The following is a 26,683-nucleotide window of genomic DNA, read 5'->3' as shown; positions in this document are numbered from 1 at the left end:
CACAGTCATAATATATTTATATGATATTCTTACAAACCTTAAACCTGACCGATTGTTTCCTTTCCTGAAGTCTTTCATGTGCATAGACTACTGGATACTATAATGTATCAGAGAGCCCCTCTTGTCTGAGAAATTCTTTGTGGTATAATTAGCAAACTTTTGATGTCTTATTTAAACAAGGACATATTTTTGTGGGAGGGGGTACGAGCTGCTGTGATTGCCAGGCACGACCGACAATCACGTTTCTCTGTGGGGCACAACACAGCATGGGAGGAGAAATCACCCACATTTCCCTTCTCTCCTACTCACTCCACCAAACAACCATAACAGGAGCTGCAAATACAGCTGCATGACATTTAGTCTCTCTCTGGGTTTTCCCTGCCATGCCAAATAAACTTGATTAGGCTAGAATTATCCCTAATCTGGGAAATACATTTTGACTCGTATTATCCACACTTCATTTTTAAAAGCCTGTGAATTGAGTGTCAGGATTTAATGTGTGCCCTGAGTAGTTACCAAATCGTTTCTGGTTACAAGAATGTCTGAGACTGGGAAATTAATGAAGCCTCTTGTCTTATATTTGTTTTAATTGTAGGTCTGGATGGTTCCATAAGAGAACACATAAATCTGTATAGAATAAAATTGGCACTATAGTCTATGGCATGAGGTAGACCCTAGTACTTCATTTAAAATCAGCCAACATTTTGTATGAAACCACAGGACTCTGCATTTTGATTTCCACTTTTAAAATTCAAATTAAATAAGAGAGTTGTTCCAAATAGGATGTGCTCTGAAATGATCATTCCATTAATGAATAATAAATAATACCTTGTTTCTCTTGGAACCGTTTTTATCCCTGCTGGGGGTGGGTTTGTTTTAATCGATGATGTCTCCCCACCCCCCAAACGATCAACCATGCCCTGTGTCTTTAAATCTGGTTATTTGGTTGGTTTTGCTCTGAGGGGAAAACATGATCAGATTAATACACAGAGACCCCCCCTGACATGATGATCTGAAAAAGAAGAAGAAGAAGAAATCACACACAAAAATAGCAGCCCACGTAGATTGGCCATATATGGAGTACCAGAGACTTCACAGGGATACCCTCTTCGGACCACCCCTTTGGCGAAAACAAATCACTACTGCATTCTCTCTCTGCCCTCCCCCTCCCAAAAAATGATTAAAGCAAAGCTTCGCTCAGCAACCCCCCCTCCCCCCGCCGCTCACACACGTACACACAATCACACCCTCCCCTCCCCCCCCAGAAGACCAGCGGCTGCATGCTGCACATGGATGATCACAGCCCATCATCACATGGCTGCTGAGCTAATTCTGGGGCCAGTTGTCTCTGGCGTCTCTTGTTACTCACTGGAGGGGAAATGCAAAGGATTGCAGTGCAGTAGCAAGCATCTGACGACTCAGGCTCTCACAGACTACTCTCAGCCCCCCCCCTTCCCCCACCCCGCCCCGCTTCCTCTCCTCCCCCCACCCCCTGATAGATGTCTATTAAAAGCTGCTGACGTCGGAAGGGACGGCCATCTTTGATGAGGGCACAGCTCCGGATCCATTGAAGAAGGAGGCTTGGGGAGGTCAGGAGCGACTGTCCTTCCCTCCCAGCCGCCGCCGGGCTGCCTACACCGGACTCCGCGGAAGCCAAGGTAGGGGAGTGCGCCTGGACAGAGCCCTTTGTCTCCTGCCTGGAGCCCCAGGCACGGGGGCAGGGCAGAGCCGCTGCAGGCTGGGAGGAGAGCGGTAACCTCCACACCAGGTTATTTCTGACCGCCGGAGGGGGCGGGGAGCGATGTGTAAAGCCCCGTTTTCCTGGGATTGATTGTGGCACCCAAGGGGCTATGGAGCTGGCTTTTCTGCACTGGGGGGGGACAGGAGAACAAATAGCCGTTGCATTAACCCCCCTTCCCCCAACCCCTTGGGGAATAAGGAGGAGGTTGCGCCTCTGTTTCCCTGGGGTCAGCAGCCTCCATCCCCGGTCGGCCGCCCTGTGCACAGGGCAGCAGCGTGGGGGTCCGCACCGGGGACAGCGGCGCTCGCCCGCAGCCGCAGAGCCGGGTTCAGCACCTCGGAGAGCGGCAGAGGCCGGTCTGTGCAGCTCAGCACCTGGGACAGCGGCGCTGGCTGGGGCCGGGGGGGATGGGGGGGCACCGGTGCGGCGCTGGGGGGCAGCGCTGGCGGGGTGCAAAGGGAGCAGCGTCCCTGTGACATACGCTGCAAAGTGCTGGGGGGGGGCTCACCCGCCCGTCCACACCCACCTCTACAGCTCCAGGCTTTGGGGGGGGGGGGGGGGAGAGGAATGTGCCCGTCCGGATCTTATTTATACCTTCCTCTGCCGCCAGCAGCCCCGCAACTGATCCGTTTGCCCAAATCAACTGCTCGCCAGTTTCCCTTCCTCCACCCCCTTCGCCACCCCACGCCCCCTTTCCCGCCCCCCTTCTGAATCCAGCAGGACCTGCCTTCCTCCCCACACAGGGGCAGGCATGCCGAGCCGTGCCCGGGGGGGGGGGGGCATCACACATGGGTGTGCGCGCCCACGCGTGTGACTCCGGGCTGTTCGCTTGTCCTTGGTGCACTCCTGCACTGAACGGCGTGAATGGCTAATCCGGGGTTCGAACCAGGGACCGGGCAGTAGTTGTGGTTTGCCAATGTCCCCGGTTCCCCTGTGTCCTGCGGCTCTAACACACGGGGAGGCGGGACACTGAGGTAACAGCTCGGGAGGGGCTCGTCCGTGAGCCACCCGCGGTGGCCTCCCCGCGGGCCTGGGGGCTGTGCACCTGCCCGTGGGGATCTGACCGAGACACCCCGGGCTGTTCGCCCCCTTTCCGGGAGAGCCGCTCGCTGCAGGTTCACTGAGGGGGGGTCCTCAGCCCCATGCCCGCACGGGAGCCTTTGGGCTGCTGCAGAGCCAGAGTCCCTCCCACACGGGAGCGCTGGGGCAGATCCATTGTCTTGTTCGAGGCGCGAGGGCGCCCATTGAAATATGCATTCCCCCCCCCACACACACACACACACGCGCGCCCCGAAGGAGGGGAAGGGGGGAGTCCAAGCTGCACCCTGTGGCCCGGTGCCTGGGCACTGCAGAGCTCGGCGAGCAAAGCGTGCCAGCTTATGTAACCTATTTGCTGGCCTGCCCGGGCATTGGCTGGGGTGGCTGCAGCCCAAACCCGCGGGGGGGGGGGGGGGCAGAGCCCCAGGCCCGTTGCAAGGGACGTGGGTAACTTTGCAAGGGCGGGGGGGCGGGGGGCTAAGCAAGGGGGCTTCTCCGCAGGGCAGGCGAAAGCCGCGGGTGCGCGACGCCGGTTAAACTTCCTAGGGCTGCTCTCCGAGGACAGCTCCCGGCGCGCGGCTGGGCCCCACGTTTCCGGGCCGCTTCCCGGGGCAGCGCGCGGCTGGGTCGGCTCCCGGCGCGTGGGAGGGACGGGGGGGGGGGGGGGGGGGGGCTCTGCAGTGGCAGGGGGCGGGGACGGTCACGTTTTTAAGGGCACGCTCGGGGAGCGTCTCTCTCTCTCCCGCTCCCCCCGGGCTGCTGTGTACTGCACGTCACGTTGCCTGGACTCCTGCAGGGGTGGATGCAATCTCCTGGGGGGGGGATCAGAGACTGGCTGAGCGGGGGGAGGCCACCAGGAGAAAGCCACCATCCCAGGCAGAGGTGCTGGAACTAGGGGGGCTGCCGCACCCCCTTGCTTGAAGTGGTTTCCATCATATGCAAGGTTTGCAGTTTGGTTCAATGGCTCTCAGCACTGCCCCCCCCCCCCCCCCCAATTATTCCAGCGCCCTTGATCCCATGTTCATCACGCTCCCCAGCCTCTTTACAGTCAGTTGCAGCTGTCAGGCAGGCTCAGGGCCAGATTAACCTTTTGTGGGCTTAGCACCAAACATATCTGTGGGTCCCCATGGGGGCAATGGAACATGGCGTGGGTGGGGGTCAGTCCCCGGAGTGAGGCCAGCCAGGGGCATGGCATGGCAGGGGCGGCCCCGCTTCCCCCAGCCCAGTGCAAGGGCACTATTTACAAACCGGCAGTTGCCAGACGCACAATGGCCTGCCTGGCCCTGTGCTGCCAGCCTGCCCCTTCCCCCCGGGGGTGAGCCCATGCTGCACCACACAGCTGCCTGCCCAACACTGGACCCCGCTCCTCTATGGCCAGAGCCCCCACAGACTCCCTATGGCCAGAGCCCCCATAGGGATTCCCTATGGCCAGAGTCCCCACAGACTCGCTATGCCCAGCATCCTGGCTGAGCTCCCTCAGAACCCACTTGCCTGGAGGAGCCCAGCCAAGCCCCCCACACTGCCTCCCCAAATTGGCTGAGACTGGCCAGGCTTCTGCACCACTCCCAGGTGGCTCAGCTCCAGGGAGACAGGCGGGCCCCCCCAGAGGGTGGGAAGCGGAGATTGCCTGGAGCTGGAGGTGCACTGGGGTCCTGTCAGGAGGCAGAGAGAAGCCGGCGGGTGGGGTCAGGGGGAGAAGAGGAGCCCTTGGCCAGCGGGCAGGCCAAGAGGACCAAGTGGAGGGGGACTCAGTGGGCTGGTGGGGTCTTGGACTGCAGTGGAAGCAGAACAGGCCGAGGCCCCTTCTGAGCATGGGCCCGGCTCTGTGGCGTCACGGGTGCCATTGTAAACCCGGCACTGGGCAGGCTACGCTGGCGATGTGGGAGATCAAAGAGCGCTGCTAGGAGGCAAGGAGAGCCCCCTCCCCTTCTTACCCTGGGCTTGCTCCAGCCTTTGGACAAATGCAGGATCTGGCAGGAAACTGCCCACGTCCTGGCTGGGTTCTGTCAGCTGCCTGCACTGGGTGGGTGGCACTGGCATTAACAGGACCATCGGCTTTGCTCTCCCCTCTAGGCTGGACATGCTCCAGCCTGGTTTTATGCAGAGCAGGCAGGGCTTGGAAACGTACCTACCAAAGGGTGAGGGAGGAGTGTTGCTTTGCCAGTGCCTTGCAGGGAAGGTAATTTTCCAGGGCTTAATTTGTGCCAGCAGGGCTGAGCCCTGGCACATCTGGGCTTGGCAGTTCATAGCCCTCCCCCCCCCCCAGCACCTCTGGTTGGCAGTTCATAGCCCCTGCATCTCTGGGCTTGCCACCTCTGTTATGAAAGTAAAAAAAATTGCTTGAGCCCCTGAACCTAATTGCTTGAGCCTGGGGACCTCTTTCGTTACAAATTAAGCACTGTAATTTTTCCCTGCTGGCCAGTGCCAGAGGTAGAAAATGTGGCTCAAATTTCAGTGCTGACATGGGGGCAGTTTCGTCCTTCACTGGCACTGTGACTAGCTGGGAGCTGTGGTTGGCAGGGTAGAATGACATGATGGAAGCCCCTTCCTGGCAAGGGCTGGGAGTCCAGAAAGTCTGTTCAGGGGCCATCGGATATGTGTGACTGCCAGGGAGGGGAGGATGAGACCGCAGTGTGCTTAGCGGGGAACACACCGATCAACGGAGAGAAACGGAGTAAAAATGAGCAAAAGAAGGAGAACAGGAAAGGCAAAAGGAGTTAGGAGAGAGAGAAGAACGGGAAGGGAGAAACGAAAGTGTTGCCTCTCTGAAGAGGGTCAGGAATCCAGTCCCAGGCTGGGTTATTCTTGAAGTCCACAAACTGGTTCTAACACCCTTCCGCAGTGTCCCACCAGCTGCTTTTCCTGTCTTTTTGTGCCCGAATCATATTTCAAAATACTTTGCCAGGTGCTAGAAAAAAATGGCTGGAAAATCTTTCAGTAGTACTGCGTGTCTTTAAAGAAACCCCAGACTCCTAAGATCAAGTGCATTAACTGAGAAGGAAGAAGATGCTGCAGTAGAAGTGTGCGGGGCTGGGGAGTGGGCAATCTCTCCTTCTGCCTGCCTCGTCCCAAATACTTGGCAACCTCTTTTTGTGACATTAGGGGAAGGAATTTCTTCAGAACACAAAATACTAGTATCAATGCGGATCTAAATCAAATGGGGGGTGGTGGTTTGTGGGGTGGGTAAAATATGAGAGTTACGATACAGACAGATGGTCTTATTATTTAATCAGAGACAAGAGAGCATCGTTTCTGGAATTTCAAGGGACTCTTGCAGTCCATCTTTAAAAGACACAGCTGCCAAAATAGAGTTCCACAATGTCCCATCCCATTGCCAAGAGATGCGGGCTGTGAAAATTAGAATGAAGCTTTTTTTTTTCTTTTGGTACCTCTGCATAGTGCAGACAGAGGTCAGCCAGGAGGACATTCCCTGCATGTTCAATGACTAAGATGACTCGGGAGAATCAGTTTGTAAAGGGACGACAGACACACATCCAAAAAAAAAGGAATAGATGGCTACATGTTTCAAAGGTCCTGAACTCTGTTTGCAGCTCCCATTGAACTCCATGAGAACTGTAGGGGCCTAGCACTTTGAAGAAATCAGATCAATATTATTTAACTTACTGTGTCAACTGGAGCAGATATAAGGGTGGGCTTTTCAAAAGTGCTTAGTATTAGCCTAAGGCGGTTGCCACTGGGAGTTTTACCATTAATTTCAGTGGGGGCAGAGCTAGTCCAATGCTGAGTCCTCTCGAAAATATCACCCTGAGGACTTTCTCTTTAACAAGAAAAAGAACTGATTTATTTTTTCAGAGGGGCTTCCCTACAAATGAGAGTCAACATGCAGCTGTAGGTTTAAGCCATAAGGACTTGATCTAAAGCCTTTCGAAGTCAATAGAAAGTCTCGCACTGACTTAAATGAGCTTTGGATCCAGCCTGTAACACGGTATTGTTAAGGCAAATTAAGCCTGGTCTACATGCAGCTTTTGTGCTGCTTTAACTATATCTAAATTTAGGGGAATCAGCTATATCAATATAAGCACCTTTATACTAGTAAAACTGCATCCACACTAAGGGGTTGTACCTCTTGAACTGGTTCTTCACCAATATAGGTATAAAGTGATACAAAAACTGTGCATAGATCAGCCTGTAGAAAATAAAATCTCTCTCTATAAAAAAAGATGAAAAATTTTAATAGACTATTTTATTTTTACTGATAAGGTGCACCCAGTGCGTAGTAACTAGGACTATGGCTCCCTTTTAATTAAAACATCTTTCAGGGTCTGATCCTGCGCCATGGAGGTCAATGGGAAGTTTGCCATTAATTTCAGTGGGAGCAGGGTCAATTCTTATAGAACCAACTTAGGACTGGAAATTTTTTTTTACAATTTGTTAATCATTTCTCTTCCAGCTGAGCCCAGGAACATAAGACATTTCAGAGAAAGAAGATGCTATGCAGCTAATTAGTTTAGCCCACACCTCTTATTTAGCAGTTGTACCCCTCTAAATATTTTCAGTTGAATTTCTGCCTTAGTCCTCTGTAATATTATATAAAATAGTTGCTCCTTGACCATTTAATCCCTGATTTAGCAAAACACTTGAGCACATTATTAACTTCAAGCACGTCTTTAAATCCTTTGAACTAAGAGTATGCTAAAATTAAGCATGTGCTTAAGTGCTTTGCTGTGTCGGGGCCTTATTTCTGTTATTTGTAACCGATTCCCTTTGGGCCTGATGCTGCAGTATTTGCCTGGGCACAATTCCCATTCAGATCAGTGAATTGTTGGCCACACAGGAGTACAGGGCTAGACACTTTATTCACTAGAGAGATCACCAACATTCTTTTAGTGTCTATCTCTACTTTATCTTAAAAACCTTTTTAAAGGAACACCTTACCAGCAGTGTAACACACGTAATAATAGCAATATTACTGTCATAAAGCATCTTTCATCTTAAAGATTTATGAGCTGCTCTAAAGATAGCGGACTAGATACCTCCCACTCAGTCACTCCAGATTCTCATTGGTGTAACTCCGCAGTTGTCAGCAGAGTGACTCTGGATCTACACTAAGAATAGAAATGTATGTACAAGACTCATTGCTTCACCCACTGCTGAAATGCACACCCCGCTGGGGACACTAGAGCTAGCATGCCTACTCTTAAGCAGTCAGGTGTCATCTTCCATGGCCAGAAATTGTCAAAAGCATAGCTTAGCAAAGCACTCATCCATCTGTAGCCACCTTCCTTTCATCCCTAACTGATATCACCCCAAAGCGCCCCCACGTTTCATAACCTTCTGTTTCTTACTTATTGGCCTTGCAGTTGAAGCTGCTGCATTGCACTGCAGCAAGAGCCTTCCTAACGTTCACATCCATTATATTCATAGCTTTATCCCACCAACTCCCGCTTGTTCCTTTATCCCAAAGTACTTACTCGTGTTCTTCTTTTTGTGAAGTCTATACTTAATCGGACCACAACTTTCCATACCTTGCCCTGTCCTGTCTCGTTGTTTCTAGCATTTTCCTCCATAGCTGAGTTAAATTTATAGGACTGGAAGTTACTGGCCCTCTCCTGATCTTGGATGATGGTAGCCATTCTCCATAGCTAAGATGGCAGGACCCCTTGCATTATCAGTGCTATTTTTGTCTCCTTTCTTATCCTAAAGCATTTTTAAATGTCCGTTTTAAAGTTTTTTCTTTGTCTTTGCCACTTTCCTTTAGCATTTTGGAATGGAACTCTATTTTGGCCTGAAGAATGTAATGATGTTAATTTCCTAATCACCTTTTCAGTCGTGAGCATGGCTGTCTGCAACAATAATCAAATAGGTTTCAGAGTAACAGCCGTGTTAGTCTGTATTCGCAAAAAGAAAAGGAGGACTTGTGGCACCTTAGAGACTAACCAATTTATTTGAGCATGAGCTTTCGTGAGCTACAGCTCACTTCATCGGATGCATACCGTGGAAACTGCAGCAGACTTTATATACACACAGAGATCATGAAGCAATACCTCCTCCCACCCCACTGTCCTGCTGGTTACCAGCAGGAGAGTGAGTTTGTGTGGGGGGGGGGGGGTGGAGGGTGAGAAAACCTGGATTTGTGCTGGAAATGGCCCAACTTGATGATCACTTTAGATAAGCTATTACCAGCAGGACAGTGGGGTGGGAGGAGGTATTGTTTCATGATCTCTGTGTGTATATAAAGTCTGCTGCAGTTTCCACGGTATGCATCTGATGAAGTGAGCTGTAGCTCACGAAAGCTCATGCTCAAATAAATTGGTTAGTCTCTAAGGTGCCACAAGTACTCCTTTTCTTTTTGCGAATAATCAAATAGGGATCAATGGACATTATAATGAAATGTCAAATATGAGTTCAAATGTCAAGGGAGCTTTAAGTCGATGGTCTAAAGAGAGAAGAGATTTTGCAGTGTACTAGGGGCCTGATCCAAAGCATATTGCAATAATTGGAAAGACTCCCATTGACTTCAGTGGACTTTGGATGAGGTCCTAAATGATAAGGCCATCAAGATTTTGACTTATTAATGATGAGAGCAGGGGATGGACAGGTATCAAAAAGATACCATTCCCAAGTGCAGCATTTACTGATTGAATACATTATCCCAATGGAAACTAGGCACACCATTCATCTTTACAACAGGGCTTTGTTGCACATTTTAGCAATTTAAATTTTAAAAGGGCCAAAAGAATGATCTGTGTATGCGTCATCTGAAATGTATTGTTATGCTGTAGTCCTAAAAAGAATAACATTTATTAAAGCTTTCTAGCTTTTCTTCGTTGGTAACGATAGATATGGTATCTCATTTTATGCAAGAAAGGAGGTTGGATTCTAATCCAAATGAAAAAAAGAGGCACAAAGTAATTAATCATGGATGTTTCACTGTTCCTTTGGAAGCTGAATGCTCATTTGGCTTTGACCAAACTGGTTATTCTGGCCACGTACTTGGGAAGCACTTAGGTTTTCGGTTATTCTTTTATTATTGTTTCAAGCTATGGTTAGTTATTGGGCCAGATCCTCCGCTAGGGTAGCTTAAAGGAGCTCAGATTAATCTGCAGTCTGGCCACAACATTATTTTTCAGTCAACAGCTGCTGTTGAGTTTTAAATGAATTGGCAGTTTAGTCATAGGCTTGGAGGCCCAGACTTTTCAAGGTATTTCCTTGGGAGTTGAGCACCTATATACCTTTAAAAATCTGGTCCTAAAATCCTACTCTTTTTGCATTAACATTTTCATGAAGTTGAAGTTTCAAATATTATTCTTTAACAGAAAGATTTGAAAAAGTTTATATTTCTTATAAATAGTGATGATGATTTAATAAGATTATAATTCAGTTTTGGGGTCTGCTGCAGTCTTGTGGTATATGATATCAGCAGAACCTTTTAATGAGGTTAACAGCGATGAGCCAGATTCAGTTCTCAGTTACTGATGTGAATCCATCTGAGTTTCAGCTGATGCCGCTGGATTTACCCAAATGTTCAGAAAGTCAGAATCAGAGACAAGAATCTGGCCCTAGTACTCTATAAATACATGCATATACAAGTAAATCTGTTCCTCTAGAAAGGGTAATGCATTTTGATTCCTTATGGTGTCTTTCCTTGTCAGTTTATTAGTCCGGTCTAATCTTCAGTTTTGCCTTTTTTTCTTTATCAAGGATATTTGACAAATATCTTCTCAACTGCAGTCCATATCGCTGCCACATTACCAGATCTTTTAAAAAAATACATTTAACCCTTTAACTCCCACCATTTCTCATTCTACCAGCAGCGTGACTCAGCTCTTGGTGGGCTAAAGTAGAAAAAATGAATCATTGAATACATTTCTAACAGGAAGCAAGGGAACTGATACTTTATATGTATATTTTTATAATTATAGTTTTCCTTGTGTTTTAATATGGCAAAATTATGGTGCCCTAAATATACTGGTAGAGGCAATATTATAATTATCATAGTTCTGTGTAATTGCTAATAACAAAATTGTGTTTTCTAGCCCATGATTACAGAAGGACGTTTCACATATGTGATTTTTTACATTAATGCATGATTTGCCATTTCTTGCTCAAAAACCTACCAATTAACAGGGAGGTGCATATTACAGCTAAAAACACTACAAAAGCACTTCATATATTTTAACAAGTATGCTACAGAGCATTTGCTAGGGCATATTTGTAATTCTATGCTGATTGCTTTAATCTAATACCATAATAGCCTGATTCTGCAAAGTGCTGAGTGCTTCGTGAGGGATGGTGTAGACCTTCAATTCTCACAGAGTCTGACCCAAAGCCCACAGAAGTCAACAGAAACACCGCTGTGGGCATCAGTGGGCTTTGGATCAGGCTCCTAGATATCAGAGTGGGATGTGTTCTAAAGGCTGTCAGTACTACCATTCTTTATAATGTTTGTGGATCTGAAATACTTTTAAATTAGAAGAAATTCTGGGGAATGTTTCTATGGGTTGTGATATGAGTGTTCCCAAACATGCCATTTTATTTGTTCTCATACAAATAAATCAATCATTTGTAGAATAGGTGAATTGCTTGTTTTAATTCCTTCCCTCCCCCCCGACAAGGAAATCACAGTTTATAATGCCAATTTATCGTTCTGCTTATAATATGTGTTTGCTTAACCTACAGTAGAAATCTATCTGAACAGACCTGAACTGTCAAAAACTGAATGACTATTCATAGATGTTTTAAAACAAAAAAAATTGAACGTTATGGATTTCTACTGTAAATTAAACAAATACATGCCTTTTTACCTGCTATATGCCATGTGTATCCCAACAGACTCAAGGGTTAAGGTACATCATATGCAAATGTTGCTCATATACTTAACCTCTTTTAAAGGAAAGCTGCTGCAAACTGTTTCCTGAAAAATGTTTTAGTTGCATCTGCAGGATTAATTTGTATTCTGCTTTGCCTTGTTTTTTGTCAGTATTAATATTTTAGGTCCAGTCCTGCTTTCATTCCTATCGGTAAGAATTTTGCCTATTACTTCAAAGGCAAATAGGATAAGATCCTTTCTTCAGAAAGCAGGGCATTGAACTTGATCAGCTGGTGAGAGTACTTCAGAAATATACCCGACATCTGTCAAAGCTCAGAGTTTGGTTCTTGGACTATCCAGTATATTACAAATCATATGAACAGTGATATTTTGTTCTTAATTTATTAGACACAAACATCTCTCTTTGCAATAGTGTGTTCTTGAAGGAAATGCAGGCAACAAAATTGCTATTAAAATAAATTTGGGCCCACGTGTACCAACTATTTTGTTATAGGAACCCTAGTCTAGTGATTAAGGCATAAGACTGGCACTCAGGAAATCTAAATTCAGATCTGGGTCTGCCACAGGCTAGTTGCGTGTGACCTCGGACAAATTACTTTGACTCTCTGAGCCTCATTTCCTGCATCTGTAAATATGAGAATAATGGCCTACATTTTCAAAAAGTGATTTTGTTTTGGGTGCCTCCCTTTTTGACACCCTACTTGAGACATTTTAAAGGGGACTGATTTTCAGAAAGTGCAGCTTACATGTCCTCTGAAAATCTGGCCCCTTTAAATTGTCTCAAGTTGGGCATCCAAAAGTTGAGACACCCAGAATACTTAGCCGCTTTTGAAAATGTTGATAGGTGAAATAGCAAGACAAAGTATTTTTATTAAACACTGCTAGGAATGTATTATATTTATGGTAGCACAAGTAAAAATTAATGGGGGAAGGGAAAAATAGGATGAACCATGTATGGGTCTGATTCTGATCTCACTCTGGTATATATCAGGAGTAATGCCACTAATGTAAACGGAGTTACAAGGGTGTTAAAACCCATGTGTGTAAGAACAGAATCAGGACCTATGGATCCAGCCCTGACTAACTGACAGAGTGCAAATTCCAAATTGAGAACACTGCAGTTGAATATACAACTTGGAATTTTCTTTCTGTGAGCATTTGAGCTTAACATTTACTTTCTGCAAGTATTCATAAACATGACATGCCAATGTTTGAAGGCTCTCAGAAAGCAAACCTAAAAGGTGTGTGAACACAAATCAAAATCCACTATTGAATTGCAGCAAATATCCACCAGAAAAAGTTCCCACTATTTGCTCGCCTGTATGAAAATGATTGAAATATACACATGGTCCCTGCACAGCCTTTTCAGGGATTTCTTTTAAATCTTTACTTTTAAGAAGTTGGTCCGATGAAAGACAGCACCTCACCCACCTTGTCTCTTTAGCATTAAGAAACATTTTCTTGGGTTCTGCCACCCACTTCTGCCCTGGCTGAAAAACATTTCTGTCTCCTATCATAAGAGGGTATATTAAAAACAGACTGGATGGCTCTCAGATGTGGTAGCTTTTGTTGGGGAGTCCTGTCAATTTAGTACATTTTTGAGACGAGTACATCAGGGAAAAGACAGTGGGGAAAAAAACCTTTAAGGCTTTGAGAATGTGCTGAGTATAATTTAAAATGCTATATAGACAACTTCTTTAACGTAACACAGTAGGGACAGCTCAGTGCATCTTTAAAGTTATTTTCTTTATTAGCAGAGGATTTTGCAGTCATCAGATCTTCTAGTTGTTCGTTTCTCCATGATTGACTGTTCTTAATACTATGAGGTGGTTGTTCTGGGAGCAGGTAGTAACTTGCACAGGTCATGCATCTGTTCTGAAAATCATTTGCTGAATGTGATAACGCTACACAAAGCTATTTAACAGGTTAATGACTAAAAAGGCAAAAGGGCTGCATGGACAGTGAAGTGGATGTTCATTACTGTAGTACCTGAATGGCCAGATTAGCCCCTGGGGCATTTAATGCTAGTATATTAAGCAGCCTGGCAGATGGCAATGTGTTATAGAACAGGCTAGTGGCACTTCAGGTTCTCAGAGGGCATCAGCTCTGTGCCCCTTTTGTTTCTTGAAAACGTAAGGCAAAAAGCTACCCTCTTTTGCACAGTGCTTTACTCCTGTTGATGTCAGTGAGGGAGCCACACACATAAGAAGAGAAGGACTCATGGATCCAAGGGGAGAAATGTAAATAATAATATACAGCATTTTTATATGATCAAAGCACTGTCCAGATGTTAACCAACTAATCCTTCCAGTGGCCCTGTGAGGTACCGTTACTAGGATTGCTCCTATTTTACAGATAGGGAAACTGAGACAAGAGGTGCAGTGACTTTCCAAGGCCATAGGGTGTTTAAGTGGCAGAACCTGTAGTACAATTCAGGAGTGCCTGAATCTCAACCCTGTACTCTTTTCTCCAGACCACGTCGCTGGGATAGTAGTAAGCACTGATGGTGTGGTAGCACCCAACAGTTCCAAATAGGATCAGGGGCCCCATTGTGTTTGGTGCTGTTCATAGAAAAGACAATCCCTGCCCTGTGGGCCTTGCAGTGTAAAGGCACAAGCAGATGAAGGGTAGCAAATGGGGACACACTGTACAACCAAATGAGTCTGGTGACAAATTGACTCAGCTTTGTTAGTTCTATGAATTGCAGTCATTCTTATGGTTGGGTTGGGCTTGGTTTGATTGGGTATGACCCCCGCCTTCCTGTTTTACCCATAGATTTAAAAGTCTATAAAAATGTCATCATTGTTGACAGTTAATTGTGTTACATTGTACATGCCATGATATTATTTGTAATTTTAATAAACTTGTTACCTATGTTAGAGGATCTTGCATCTTGGATGTAGGCTGTGGGAGGTGGAAATGATGTTTGGTAGTCTAGATTTTTTTTGTTAATTACTTCTGGAGGAGGAAATTAAGCTGTTTTTTTTATGCTGCTCCTTTTCAGATGGTTAGAAAAAGTATTCTCCTGATCTTTTCCAAAATACACTCCTTATGCCAAGTCACACCTTCCATCTCAACTGGTAGATGGTGGACTTGCATGTTGTACTTGAGAGCGAGCTACTGGACTTTCCTTCTCTCTTGGCTAGATGTTTGATGTACTGGCTCTCTCCTCTAATGTACTGAACGTCAGCAATTCATTCCGCTTCTGTCTTGATTACTCTATTTCTCTCTGACATCCTCTCTGCTCATTTTTCACATACAGAAGATCCTTTTGTCATGGTTCCTTTGTTCCATGGATTAGGCACTGACCTCTCTGGTTGCCCCAGGATTCATTCTTCCATGTTACCTTCCATTTCTTCTTCAGATCCACTCCTATGCTTTATTTAACCCCACTGCTCTTCTCTGCACCATCCATTACCTTGATCATTACATTCTTCCTTACCAAGTTGATTCTGGAGTCCTGTTATTCTTTGGTGTTTCTCAAAATGTCCTCCTGAGGCTTTTCTTGTATTGCCCAGTTCTCCTACAAAAAAAAGGTAGCTTTCAGAAGCTCTCTCTTTAACTGAGAGAAACAGCTAGAAGAGACATCTCATTGCACAGCACCATGGGACTGAGAGAAAGAACATGGGAAGAATGTTGCTGCTATAGTGATTAAAGGCAAGATTTTCAAAGCACTCAGTATTGGTCTAACTCTGTTTCCATTGCAATCAAATTCCCATTGGCTTTAACAGGAGCAGAGTTAGGCCAGCACTTCTTAGCTCTGATCAACACGGGGGTGGGTGTCGACCTAAGATACGCAACTTCAGCTACACGAATAGCGTAGCTGAAGTTGGCGTATCTTAGGTCGACTTACCTGGCCGGGAGGATGGTGGTGAGTCGTCCACTGCCGCTCCCCCGTCGACTCCGCTTCCGCCTCTCGTGAGCTGGAGTTCCGGAGTGGATGGGGAGCATGCTCAGGAATCGATTTATCACATCTAGACGAAATGAGATAAATCGATCCCCAATAGATCGATCACTACCCACCGATCCAGCAGGTAGTGAAGACCTGCCCTTAGCGTATGCACAATGTGGCACATGACCAGCATTCATCACTGAATTTGGTCTGCTGGTTGGATCATTAGTTTCCCCATCCCAGGCCGGGTACTGATGGTGAGTTTGATGTCAACGCTGATCCATGCCACCCAGGCGAGTTCTGAGAAATTCTGAAAATCCCACCTCAAAGTCTTATTGTTCATCTCCCAATCATCTAGCAAGGAGTCCAGATTGTAAACAGCAAGAGACAAGGACAAAGAAATCTTCTTGTGCTGACTGTATCTTTACATGCTAATTGCTCCCACTACATACAATGCATGCGCGATGACAATTACTAGTTGTATGTTATGAATATAGTTTCTAATGGCTAGTGTTTTGTTGGTTGCTAGCAACCTGGCTTCTGTGTTTAAATTACTCTTGGACCTATGGTTAAATAAGGAGTAGTGTTTGGGTTACAAACTTCCTAGGTTACTGTGGTTAAATTTTGTATATTGTTTTGCTTGGTAGGTTTTTTTTAATTATTATTCATTTTGGCCTTTTTCCCTTCTAGAGTAACTTGCCATATATCCTGAGTAAAAAATTTTAGCCAAATTTTTAGCCAACACCAAACCCACCTCTTAATTGGTTTACCCATTGCTTTGCATGCAGAATTAGAGATGCATCCCATTTGGATCTACATAACCTGGATCTGGACATGCAGAATGAGCAGCTGGAAGCCCACCTATCTAGTTTGCTTTTGCATGTGACTACGTACAGACCCAAATCTGTGCATGCCTATTTTGGCAGATGCAATCAGCTGGATCCACAAATTTGGAGGCTGGGGCTATCCTGCTGTTTGGTGCATGCATGTTCCATTTGTAACAAAAATATTCCAGGGAAATTTTCCAAAACCTCCTTTTTTTGGACACAAGTATGTAATCTGTCTGCCACTCAGAACTCCCATGGACTTCACTGGGAGTTCCATAAGGATGCTTGCAGGAATCAGTACTTAATGTCTGATAAGGTACATATATAAGCTGTTCATTTTTAGAGGTAACCCCTGCTTGCTTGGAGAGGCACTCTGTCACCCCCCAGAAATTGATTAGCCTGCTACAGCCTTGGCTAAGAAAATGCGTCATTTAGCTCCAGAGGTCCCTGGTTTGATCCCCATTACCAACGTCACTGTGTGGGTTGGCATTACAAGAGGTTTGAAACTGGATTATTTTCTCCTGGGAAAGGCACGAGTACATTCTTGCCGTATCTTTAAGGTAGAATGCACATTTATGGAGCTCTGATGCTGGATCATCTGCCTCCAGTGACGCTGTCTGTTTATCCATTTTTCAAATGATCAGTCTTGAGAGTGCCATGACAGTATCTGAACCACAAGTTTGACAGTCTGTCCATAATGAATGTAGCCATCTCTCCCCGTGAATTCCTCTCCCTCTACATGGAAGTGTCTGGTGCTACCTGTTTGGGATCAAAGTCTATTAAATAGTGCCACTTTTGTCCCTGATGCAATACATAAGTCTGCATTTTTCAGTGATTCTTTTTAGAAGGTTTGGAGATGACTTTGATCCGTTCACTGAGGAACAAACCAGTGTTGTCACTGGTGCCAGAGAACATTTTTACTGATAACATGAAGTGCTTTCTCTTGTCTGAGTCAGAGATGTACAATGTTTTGGCTGTGCAATAGTTCTTTCCTTCCAAATTCAGCTGTTGCATTTCTTGGTCACTGTGTCCTATTCCAGTGAAAGCAGATGGTTGTGACTCTTGTTCAGAGCAACCATCACATTCCCTTTGCTTGTTTTTTTTTTCCCTTCCATCCACTGCCCATACAATCCTCTCCATGTTTTCTGGGTTTTGGTACATTTCCTGAGTATCTTGTTCAGGGAGATTCCAGGGCACTAGATTACCATAATCCAGCCTGTTCACTGAAGTTGCAACACTATACCCTTCAATTAATATTATTCTAATAGGGCCCAGGATAATTTGCTTTAGCAAACTGATATTGTTCCAAAAAATTAGGTGCTATGTATACTTCGTAAAAATAATCTTTAGTACTTGAATTTCTGGCAGTGGAGCCTCTAAAAGGTGTTAATCTATTAGGGTGTACAGGGCTCTCTCCCATTGGGTCTGATTTTAGCTTCAATTCTGGTTTAATCAGAGTCCTCTGCTTTAGCTCAGCAACATAATCTGGGGTCACCATCACTCAGCCATATTCCTAAAAATATCTACTCTCTCTTCAAAGGGGTGTGGTCCAACTCCCACTGATGTCAATAGAAGGATTCCTGTTGATTTCAGTGGGTGTTTTTTTGGGCATTTAGCTTTGCAAAGCATTTTTGTGGCCTGGTAGGATGAAGGTGGCCTTGAGAATGGCTTCCTAAACTGGCCAGTGCACTGACCAACAGGGAGTCCTAATTGGGCAGATGCTTGTAAACTCTCACTGCTTCCAGAATTTCTCTTCCTTTGCCTTGTAGGCTCTGTAAGGTTTAGGGCTGAGTCCCAAGGCCTTTCTGCTAAACATGATCTCCACAGGGCTATGCATCTGTCAACACAAAGATTCCCCACTGCTCTGTTAGAGATGGCAATATAGCATTCAGGCCTGTATATTTGCCTGAAATAGAATTTTGGGGTTTGTTTACCCGTTTGACTTTTGATATTCTTATATCCTTACTAACAAATGTGAACAAAGACACTGTGTGTTGCTTCTACCCAACCAGATGGATTTGTTAGTATAATGAGAAGACTCTGAGAGGTGTCTCGGAAGCGCTATGCCTCTTGAGGCTACTTGTGGGATGGTGCAGAGTATAGATCACCCCTCGCTCAGGGCTATGCCTAAAGGCATAAACTACAGCATAGTTGGCAGATTTAAACAAAATACAGCTACACGACTGCATGACATCAAGTTTCCCCATCTGTGAATTAGCCCCTTGTGCCATTAGTTTTTGGCACAGCTAGAACCAACTTAGATATACATGGATGTCTGCAGGAAGCCAATGTTTGCAGAGTACAGTCATTGTATAATAGCAGCGTAGCTGTTTCTTTAAGACAGAGAGAGACACCGGTGAGTGAAGTGGTAAATATTGACATCTACTCCTTGGAAATGCACATTTCCTATGCAGCTCTCAGTCAGGAAATCAAAGCAAGTCACCATTTGTAATTGTCACAAGGGAAAGACTGGACTTTTTCTTTAACTGAACAAGCAAATAAGATGGTATCTATTTGGGAAAAGAATTATATTTCAAAGGAAAGGAGTACTTGTGGCACCTTAGAGACAAACCAATTTATTTGAGCATAAGCTTAAGGGAGCTGTAGCTCACGGAAGCTTATGCTTAAATAAATTGGTTAGTCTCTAAGGTGCCATAAGTCCTCCTTTTCTTTTTGCGAATACAGACTAACACGGCTGCTACTCTGAAACCTGTCGTTATTTCAGAGGATACATACATAGATATCTGTACAGAATCCTGGATGTCTTTTGGGAAAAGGCTGTGAATTAAAGTGTTGCTTCAGTGGAAACCATGACACAAAATGAAGGAGAATAAAAAGTATTATAAAAAGCATAGAATAGAGTTGATCACATAAAGCTGCGCTGGTAAGCAGTTACTCACAGTGTCATTCCATTAGAGAAGATGATAGCTATTTGGAAGATTATGTTTAGTAGAGACCTTGTGACTCTGACTTCCAGGCTGTTAAAGACTATTTGTGTGACTAACTGTGCAACAGTGTCACTTCTCCCTCTCCCCCCTGCCCCGTAACCCAAGCCACAAACCTCCCTGGAACACCCAAACCACAAACCAGCGCCCCTAGTGCCTCGTGCCACAGTCCCATGTGGCTGAAGTAAGCAAGGCAGCAACCCCGAAAGCAAAAGGAAAAATCAAACCCCAAGTAGGCTTTTAAACTCTTTATTAGCAGTGTGCTCATGCACAGAGAAGAGGATTGCACAACTGAGAGCCAATCACACTCTCCAGCGGGAAATTAAAAATATAATTTTTAAAAAAGCGAAAGTCCTCCCTTCCACCCCCTGGGAAACACCCCAAAACAATCAACAAGCAAACATAGGCACAATAGAGCAATTACACAAAGAAAGAAGCCAAAATCCGCTTACTGTGAACGGGCTTGGCAACATTCCGAGTCGGAAGGGATTGACAATCTTCCAATGCAGGTTCCTTTGCAGCCTTTAAGTTCCAGTCAGCTGTGATAAGGAAGATAGGCCTGGGATGCTGGCAGTTTGTTTCAAACCTGTTAGTAAGTTGTCTCGCTAAGAATTAATTTCACAGCAACGCTGAGAATCAAGAGCAATTGATTAGCAGTAATTCGAGCTGGCTGAAAAAAGGTAACTATTTCATGATGAATTAAAAAAGAAATCATTCATTTTTTTTCAAGAAATTGTTCATTTTTCAATGCAAAATGCAAAATGATTGTTTCCTTTTTTTCCAGCAAAAATTCCAAACATTTCATTTTGGCAGGAAAAAACAATATTTTCTCTCTCCTTGTTTGTCTTGTTTTCAGTGGAAAAAATAAATAAAAGTGAGAGAAAGTGGGGAGTGGGAGAACTCTTGTCATTTATTTTCCACTGGAAAAGGGGAAACAAGAAAAAAACACCAGTTTTTTTCATTTTGTATTTTTATCAAAATGGAGGCATTTTGAAGAAACAAATAGTTTGGCAAACATTTTGATTTTTGTCAAGGCAGTATTTTCAATCATTTCGATGAGTTTTAAAATTTTCACCTGCTCTAGTAGTAACTAAATGGCTCACCATGATCATTATGGGTCAGATTATGATGACTTTATTCACATTGAATAGTATCTCCATTGAGTAGTTAATGAGTGGTGTTACTTGTGGAGTTAAATGCCACCTCATATGAGTAAGGGTATTAGAACCTGGCTTTATAGTAACAACCAGGATTGAAGTACTCTATGTTACTTTTAATAAAATGGATGGTATTTGTATAATAGGTTTACTCCTATCTATAAGAGATAATGGATGTTCTTTTTTCCCTCCGTGAACATCATATCCCTTGTCTCAGTCCCAAATACCAATGCACATGTGCTAAGAGCGCTTGCATTTTGCTCAGCCAGTGGGCTTTGGCAGTTGGAAGACTAGGAACAAATTGTACCCATTTTCCATCAGCCAGAGGTATATTTCCAAGTCCGCTCTCACAGCCAGGTGACCTCCTCCATGTCTTAGTGAGATATACTGCTGGACTCGCATGCCGTCAGAACATACACACACAATTTTTTAAAAAGCAGTAGATATTTTTTCATTATGACTCAGTATTTAGGGCCAGCTCCTCAGGTGGCGTAATTCAGTGTAGTTACATTGCAGCCAAAGGAGCTACACCAATTTATACCAGCTGAGGATCTGACCCATTTAGTTTACAAAAAAACAGACAGAAGAAAAGGAAAAACGTACAGGTGGTGATCGAGTAGTTTTCGCTCAAGGTGCAAGAACAAAAGACAGTCTGTGGAGTTGCTCCTCCTTTATAAAGAAAGCTCAGTATGTACCTGGGATGTGTACTGTAAAAGGAGTAATTACAAGTGCACTGAGAATAATTCTACACATATACTCACACTCACACACAAAGGGCCAGATCCTCAGTACCAGCACACATCCGTGCAAAACCACTGAAGTCAAGGGAGCTATCCTGGTGAACACCAGCTGAGGATCTGGCCCCAAAAATGCATAAATACATACATACATTGACCTGAAGGAGGCAGAAAAAAAAAGTTTGATTACACACTTCAGGTGAAACCCCGACTCTGTTGGAGTCAATGGGGGGTTGCCATTGACTTCAGTGCAGCCAGGATTCCTGCCTTCATGTCTGCATGAGAAGTTGCTCAGGATATCATTCTGAAATGGCTGAATATGAATGAATCACTCCTGATTAATCAGCTGTTAAGAAGAAGTATTAAGCAGGGGGTGAGTTAGCCAATTTGCTTATCAGCAACTCAGTAACCACATGACCATCTGAAGAGAGATACTTAAGGCATGACTCAGCTGTCGAAGTGGGAGAATAATTAGGAGTGAAACGTTTATGTGGTGAATTTTCCCCTCTATTCTGGTTCATGCCACCAGATCATGATTTTCTCAGACTTACTTGTTAGTCAAAGTTATTTGCTGAGTAATTTCTGCAAATATTTTTTGGTCCTCAGATTGTCCATTGCACATATTCAAAATTCGAGCTGTGTTGCCTAGTTTTAATGGTACATGAAAGTTCACATGACATGTTTCGGTTCCCTGATTGGATGACAGTAACTCTTAGAATCAGGTTGCTGGTGCAAAAGCTCCTTGTTACTGTAACAGTGTGGCCTTCCCCTTTTAGGGGCCAGAGGCCTGGGGCTCCCCCAGCACTGTTCAATCAGCTCCACTCGTGCCACAATTAACAGTATCCCTGCCTGACGAGGAGGGAGTGAGGAGGTCAGGTGTTAGTATGGTGAGGGTCTGGGCCTCCTAATAAAAAAGACTTACGAAAACACAGAAGGAAGTTGAGAAGGAACCACAGGGAGGTGCCTGGATTCCTGTGGAAGACCCTGGAGCAGAATGCGAAAGTGGGGCTGAGACAGTCAGGGCTCTATCCCAGAGCCCAGAAGGGGCTGGGAACTGAGCCCAGAGAGTGGGCTGAAGAGGAGTCCAAGGGGATGAAAGACCCTTTATTTGTGTGAACTTTTGGTTAGACTTCTGTTATCTGGAAGGGGTTAGAACAAGATGTGACTTAGCTGGAAGGCTAACTCATGGACAGAAATAGGCCATCAGAGCCAAAGAAGCAATCAGCAGGGGGTGTTAGCGGCAACCCCCCTGCAATGCCATGCACTAAAGTCAGGGGGCATTAAGGCCATGAGTGGAACCGTTTACAGTTACAAATTCCAAATTTGCTGTCCAGGAATATTCTCCAATGGTCACTTAAAATTTGCTGTTTCTACAAACCTACCTACCAGCAAACTTATGCACTAGAACCTTCACTGGAAGCAAAAAAACACAAGGGATGTGAATCGAGCATTATTTAGAGTCATCAGATGATGCCATTAAAAATAATATTGCAATTGCAGGAAGGTATCTTGGTCATATTCTCCCAAATGAGGATGCCAAGCCCTATTCTGCAAAAATAGCAATAGTCACTTGAGACACGGCCACCAGAGTAGCACCCTGAACAAGAAAAGATATTGAGGATGATGATTTACCTGTTAAGATTATACCATGTCTTGCAGGAGGTTTAGCATCACTAAGAGATCTCCAAAAGGAAGATCACAGCACAACGAGGCCTGGTCTGCACTTAAAATTTAGGTTGATTAGAATAATACCTGATTAAAATTTACTTATAGCTCAAAAACCACCTGGCTAACCAAGGGATGTTAATCATAAAAGATATTATTGAACAGACAGTTTTAGCCTCCTTCACATATCTTCATGATAAATACCAGCTGCCAACAGAGCAAGGTCCTTTTTACAATCAGCTTTGACTCAAAATTATGAAGGAGCTGGGGAATTGTTGGCAGGCCACAAATAACACCCCATGTGAAGTGCAACTTAAAAAGTATGCTAGCCAGAAACATTTTGTGGGTAACGTATGCAAGTGGCTGAACTCCTTGATTTATCCTATTGACTATCCCATAAAATACAAATGGGAGAAGAAGTTAACCATCTCCATTTCCTCTGACAGGTGGGACAATGTATGACACAATATATACAGGTTTCAGAGGGGTAGCCGTGTTAGTCTGTACCAATAAAAACAATGAGGAGTCCTTGTGGCACCTTAGAGGCTAACACATGTATTTAGAATCATAAAATATCAGGGTTGGAAGGGACCTCAAGAAATCATCTTGTCCAACCCCCTGCTCAAAGCAGAACCAATCCCCAATTTTTGCCCCAGATCCCTAAAGGATCCCCTCAAGGATTGAACTCACAACCCTGGGTTTAGGAGACCAATGCTCAAACCACTGAACTATCCCTTCCCACCCAAGGCATATGCTTTAGTGGGCTAGAACTCATTTCATCAGATGCATGGAGTGAATTAGGCCTAAATAAAGACCGGGAGTGGCTGAGACACTACAAAAAGTAATTTTCACTCTGTTGATACTCACACCTTCTTGTCAACTGTTGGGAATGGGCCACATCCACCCTTATTGAATTGGCCTCGTTAGCACTGATCCCCCACTTGGTAAGGTAACTCCCATCTTTTCATGTGCTGTATATTTGTATCTGCTTATTGTATGTTCCACTCCATGCATCTGATGAAGTGGGTTATAGCTGGGTGACCAGATGACAAGAACAAAATATTGGGACACATTGGGGGGCTCACCCCCCACCAGGGCCGGCTCTAGGTTTTTTGCCGCTCCAAGCAAAAAAAAAAAAAAAAAGCCGGAGTGCCAAGGAAGCAAAATATCGGGACAAATGGTGTCCCAACCGTACATCGGTCGGGACACAAGACGAACAACTAAATATCGGGATTTTATCGGGATGTCTGGTCACCCTAGTTATAGCCCTCAAAAGCTTATGCCCAAATAAATTTTGTTAGTCACTAAGGTGCCACAAGGACTCCTCGTTTTTACAATATATACAGAACATCCTGTTCTCTGTTTTTGCATTTCTTTCAGAACAAAATTCTAAATAGATATTACTGGACTCCTGAGTGTTCGCATACAGCTGGACTCACCCGGCATAGAAAATGTTAGAGATATGACAGCCCTAATGTAACCTGTCTCATATAGTTTTTGAATGTCAAAGTATATGCACATTTGAGAAGGAAATATGTGGTGCTCCATCTAAGGAGACCGGGGTCAGGATTTCCCCCGTGTTTGTGTTTTGGGGATTCTGAAAGATCTACCCTGTTTGAGTCATGCCAGGAAATGGATTGCTGCAGGACATATAGTGGCCGAAAGAGTCATTTTATGAAAATGGTAATCTGCTATTCCCCCCACCATTGTTTGATGGTCTAATTGCGTGTGGAAAAACTGACAATCTGTAGAGGCACAAGATCCAGCTATGAAGACACTTGGTCTTTCATGAAAACATTACAAACTGAGTCCAGGTAGACTGGGCTTCTGATGCTTCTCCCTTCTTTTCTTTTGGTGGGCATTGGTAGGGAATTATTTTTCATAACATGCAGGAGTATTTATATCTGAATATTTCATACTGTGTTTTTGTTACAGCCGAACTCCTGTTGCATTTTCTTTGTCATTATATTTGAATCTGTCGGTATGGATATATTAAAACTTCTGAAAAATAAAATGTAAAATCTTTATGTCACCATAGCTATGTCATTCACAGGTGGGAAAAATCCACACCCCCACGTAATGGAAGAATGCTTCCTCGCTTGGTGTTTCCACTTTCTGTCAGTGTAGGCTCCATCTATGCTCTAGAGTTATGTTGGCATAGCTACGGTGCAGGCCCATTGCTATACAGGTTGAACCTCTCTATTCTGGCACCCTTGGGACCTGACCAGTGCCAAACCAGAGTATTTGCTGAACCACGGGAGATCAATATGTAGCAAGCCGGTCTCTTTTTATTTTTATCTCGCCGAGGTGAATAAATGGAACAACACTTGCAACGCTGCCTAGCCAAGGCTTACTGGCTCTTGTCATAACAAAGTGGTAGTGTTGATATACAATTTTACTGTATTGCCACAAGGAAATAAGTAGATAAAGCATAAAAAAAATAAAATAGAATCACGCTGGACCACAGATGTTGCCGGACCAGAGAGTTTCAACCTGTACTATGATGTAAACAGAGCTGGACAAAAAATGAAAAACTGATGAAAAAAATAAAATTTGGAAGTTCTTTTTATTTTGGAAGCTTCATAGGAGACATTTATGAATCTTTTTTAGCATTTTTTCAATATCTTTTCATAATTTTAATTGAAAACATTGACATTTAGAATAGGTGGTGTGGGAGAGGGGATTTTTGGCAAACAAAAAAGTCCAATGTTTCATAGCATGTTTTAATTTACAAAATTATGAAAATATATTGGGTAAAAAGCACGTATAATTTATTAAAAAATAATTGATAGTGGTGATTGTGGAATCTCATTTTGGAAAATGAGGCCATTTTTCAATGATCACATTTTTTGTTTGAAAAATTTCCACCGGTTCAGATGGATGGATCCTATCTAGGACTTGGGATGGGAGGTGTACTGCAAGAAGAGAAGCCAGTGGTTCATGTATCCAAGTCACTATGCATAAATTGCACAAGAGATGTTCAGCTGTGCATACTTTTCTCAGTATGTGCAAGGGGGGGAGTTACATTGGCCACATAGGACCACATGTCTTTGGTAGCAATCATGCAAAAATAAATGGTGGCAGTTCCCAGAAAGCTAAAAAGAACGATGGCTAAATGCAATGCTGTAATTAAACACAGACAAGGAAAGGGTTATCAGTTCCTGATACCTTAAGCAGATTGTCTCTAACAGGGCAGGACAATATGGAGGAGTCCTTTGAGGAACTAATTAATTGGTCTAACAGGTTACTTGTGTTGGACCAGAAACTGACAGAACTACGGGGTGCCACTAAGCAAGATCCCATTTGTCCATGTTGCTGGAAAATATCCTGGCTGGCCAAAAGGAAAACATTAATATATACTATGGCTTTTGAACCTGGGGGTCATAGGCAAGTCCATGGGGGGTTACAACCACCTTTCATGCCTCTACGGCTATGTCAAGGTTCCTTCCCCACTCTGAACTCTAGGGTACAGATGTGGGGACGAGCATGAAACCACCCCTAAGCTTATTTTTACCAGCTTAGGTTAAAACTTCCCCAAGGTACAAACTATTTTACCTTTTGTCCCTGGACTTTATTGCTGCCAACACCAAGCATCTAACAAATATAACCGAGAGATAGCCCACTTGGAAACGTCTTTTCCCCCAAAATCCCCCCAAGCCCTACACCCCCTTTCCTGGGGAAGGCTTGATAAAAATCCTCACCAATTTGCATAGGTGAACACAGACCCAAACCCTTGGATCTTAAGAACAATGAAAAAGCAATCAGGTTCTTAAAAGAGAATTTTAATTAAAGAAAAAGTAAAAGAATCACTTCTGTAAAATCAGGATGGTAAATACCTTACAGGGTAGTCAGATTCAAAACATAGAGAATCTCTCTAAGCAAAACCTTAA

At 44.4% G+C, this 26,683-nt stretch overlaps 1 protein-coding gene across 2 annotated transcripts in view; it reads left to right on the top strand.

The window, feature by feature from the left end:
• The first annotated feature begins 1,498 nt into the window (after positions 1-1,498).
• SNAP25 (synaptosome associated protein 25) overlaps positions 1,499-26,683 on the top strand; it is a 92,918-nt gene continuing 67,733 nt past the window's right edge. For both annotated transcript variants that reach the window (XM_048842584.2, XM_048842585.2), the window contains exon 1: positions 1,499-1,658. The gene's annotated coding sequence lies outside the window, so the exon portion shown is untranslated. The remainder of the gene's footprint in view (positions 1,659-26,683) is intronic.

The sequence above is a fragment of the Caretta caretta genome, chromosome 3 (genome assembly GCF_965140235.1).
Source record: "Caretta caretta isolate rCarCar2 chromosome 3, rCarCar1.hap1, whole genome shotgun sequence".
NCBI classification, from domain to species: Eukaryota; Metazoa; Chordata; order Testudines; family Cheloniidae; genus Caretta; species Caretta caretta.
Note: the sequence above shows the minus strand (reverse complement) of the source record. Positions and strands in the feature narration are given on the sequence as shown.